Here is a 3,772-nt window from a genome sequence, read left to right as displayed (position 1 = left end):
AATGTTGCCTCCTAATATGGTTGACAGAAGACAGTCTTTGTCACGCAACGCTTCAATGGGGTCCTCCCCGCCAATTTTCCCTTACCTTTCAAAAGCTTGACACCGGTGGCGCTAAGGTGCAGGGGTCAATTCAATAACACTTTTGCAAAAAAGGAGGGTAATCTACAAGGTAGCTATTGTTTGCAGACTCCAAAACAAGCGTAGCAAGAGAGAATGAGCTAAGAGAGCGAATCTCCCATACATGGCCCTCCTCCTATGAAAACTATTCATGAAATCTATTCTTGGTTCTGCTGCGGGGACAGTTGGACGCATCTAGGTTACCACAAGCTACGACAACGATGAAAACATTTCTATTTACGGTGCGTGTGCGCACGATGTTCATGCCCGCAGGCAAACCAAACTGATACAAATCGTATTCTAAGTACGTCTTGAGCTAGCGCAGCCCGAGTCACTATGAAGCCCCAACCCCGGGGGGGGGGGGGCACTTGGGTATTTTTTGGGTGGGTGTGTGCCGCCCGGGACTCCAAATTGGCACCCAGAATTTCCCCTAAAATTGATACCCCGTTCTATATTCCGTTCTAAGGGGTGCAAAGAGTACAACAGTTTGCTTGTTAACGCATTGAGCCGTATTTTTAAAAGCAATCTGTCCTTGAATAATTTCAAATGGCTGCTTACAAAACTGGAGCTTTCGTGCGTTCGAAATATTATACCCCGTTCCAGAAAACGCCTCTGAAATGGATACCCCGTTCTAAATCAGGAGCTTCAAAATCACGACCCCGTTGGGCGGCACATACCCGTATAGGTAATGTATGGGAGTACCCCCCCTCCCCGGGGTCTGTGTTTTACTGAGAATTTACCATAATTCGTTCTTTGATAATCTATGTGTATATTAGAAGCTGATCGGGTATTGTCATAATGTAAATGCTCTTTCTTTGGTGTGAAATAATCTTCAAAAATAGTAGGTAATGTTCCACTGAAATATGAAAACATAAATAGGGCTATAAATTAGGTATTGAGTTCGCCTAAATATTCAATAGATCTAGAGATTGAAACAAATGTTTTGACTCTTCATTAAACATAGAAAACGTCATAATCGTAATTTTTTTTTTCTGTATCAAAAAGATAGCTATGTCATAGTCCAGATTGTGTTACAGTATAGTAAGTATGGATATATCATAGTATTGTATATTGTAGTTATTCCTGTCATTTTTGATATTTTGGTTGTCACCTGATTTATATGATATTATTTCAATTTCAACCTCTTTCTCAGTGACTGCATCTAAAGAGAAGGAATTTAAATATCCGTTTGTTAACTGTCCTTAAGTATAGGTGGTATAGCTTTCATCATTTTTTGAGATACGTTTAAATGGCCAAATGATAAAGTGGTCATTAAATTTATTTGCTATTTCTGTTGGATCTGTTATTGTTTCTGCTTTTTCCTTGAAGTTGCCTGGTAAATCTACTTTTATTTTTGTCATATAATAGACCTTGTCACGGTTTTCGACGCAATCTTGACGAGTAAGCAAACCCGTGAGAAATTACAGTGCAGTGTTTGTATGAGAATCTAATGTCGAATAATTTCCGTAGAACGGCTGTTCTGAAAAAAATATGAACATTTCACTCGTTTCAAGAGTAAGACCTAGGCGAAATTATAGCTAAAAACATGGCAAGAACACAACTCGAAGGGCGACATCTGCTATTTGGAGAATATTTGCTGAGCTGAACCAACCCTAAGCGTGCACTATCGAAGGTGAACTTAACATCGATGGAGGTAAGTATGTTTTAGCTTTGTTTTTAAACCAGGAATTATTTTGAATGAATATTGAATTCGGCTTTCGTAACACATGAAGAATTATGGAGATCTCGGAGGGTGTTATCCGCCTCGGCCTACGGCCTCGACGGATAACACCCTCCTCGATTTCCATAATTCTTTCCTAAGATACTCAGCCTCATTCATTAATTGTTTATTATTTAATCCTTTTTTTCTTGCTTTTTTTTAGTGGGAGCGGGGGATACATTTTGGGCCGTCGCATAAACCGGGGGGTAAGTTTTGGATGTAGACACTTTTTGGGGGTACCTTTTTAATATGCTTAGACTTGGTTAAAAAATCACCGGCCCGCCCTTACAATTGGAACTGACATTCCCTAAACTGTAGCATGAGAGAATGAGCTCAAAAAGGGAATCTCCCATACATGGCCCTCTATTCTTGTTCTATTGTTAAATAACAGGGCGTCCACACAATCTGTGTGTGTAGCCGATTTTATTTTACAGTAAATGTACTGGATTTACCGTTTGCCTCACCCATAGCGATATATCGCTAAGTATGTACATAAATTGCCCTGTACTATGGTCTTTTAAAGTGCCTGATTGATAGACTTCAACTTCAGAATTCAGCAGCACGCCTTGTTCCCGTGTCAAGAAAGCATGAACATATTACACCGATTCTTGGGTGTTTACACTGGCTCATAAGGTTCTCAATGGTCAAGCAACTACCTTCATCAAAGATCTGCTGAAGTATAAGAACTCCTGCTGCGTATTACGATCTTCAAACAAGCATTTGCATGATGAGCCCGTGGCTAAATTTAAGACCTATGGTGATAGGGCATACTCCGTTGCTGCTCAAAAATTGTGGAGTTAAGTCAGCTGAATAAGTTACCATCGGACATCAGGCTATCATCGTCACTTACTGTATTTAAAACTAAGCTTAAGACATATCTATTTACGAATTCTTTTGATTTATAGTTTTATTATTAGCCTGAATTGTCTTGAATAATGTATTAAGAGTTATGATTGTAAAGCGCTACGCACAATTAGTGGAGTATGGCGCTATATAAATGCATTTTCATTTTCATAAATCAATGTAAAATAAAGTTGAATTAGTTACCTGTGGTATATAGTCGTCCTTTTGCCTCAAAAGCGGTTTTTGAGCGATTTTGAAGTAGTTTGAGTTCGCCCTTTACTGTTCCTAAAGGGCGAACTCAAACTCCTTCAAAATTGCTCAAAAACCGCTTTTGGGGCAAAAGGACGACTATATACCACAGGTAAGGTAATTCAACATTTATTTAACATTGATCTATATACATAAAGAGATATCGCTATAGGTGAGGAAAACTGTAAATCCAGTACGTTTACTGTATAGTAACATCGGTTACACACACAGATTGGGGTAACCCAGTGGTTAAATCTACTCTTGGTTCTGCTGTGGGGACAGTTGGAGACATCTAGGCTACGACAACGTTGAAAAAATTTTATACAGAGCGTGCGCACACGATGTTCATACTGGCAGGCAAACCGACCGCAGGGCTCTTCTCTAGTGCGCATGTATGGAGGCGACAAAAGCAGAACAGATTACTATGGGGTCAGTAAAATGCATTTTCCACTTCCCGAGCGTTAAAAAAAATTCTTAATGGTAAAAAAGGCTTTACTCTCTAAGAGGTTCGATTTCCATAAACAGATGACGAAGATAAACGAACTTCTCGCTCTGCGTTCCATATTCTTTTAAATGACGATAATTGTGACGTAAACAACGGAAGTCTAAAACTTTCTTAAGCAGCCAGTTTTCCCTGCTTTCTGTGTTGTTTACATTGCGGCTTACAGGCTATGGAAGTACTGTTACTGTACAATAACAGTATTTCCAAAGTTTGTAAGCCGCGATAGAGTCCCCACAGCAGTTTATGTAATGCCCCAGTAAAGGGAAACTTTGCGGTTTTTTGCAAAAACAAAGCGTCATCACGGATGTCACGACAAGGACGGTACGACTTCTGGAAACGCG

This window comes from Porites lutea, chromosome 4, assembly GCF_958299795.1.
Source record: "Porites lutea chromosome 4, jaPorLute2.1, whole genome shotgun sequence".
In the NCBI taxonomy this organism is placed as follows: Eukaryota; Metazoa; Cnidaria; class Anthozoa; order Scleractinia; family Poritidae; genus Porites; species Porites lutea.
This window is presented reverse-complemented; position numbering follows the sequence as displayed.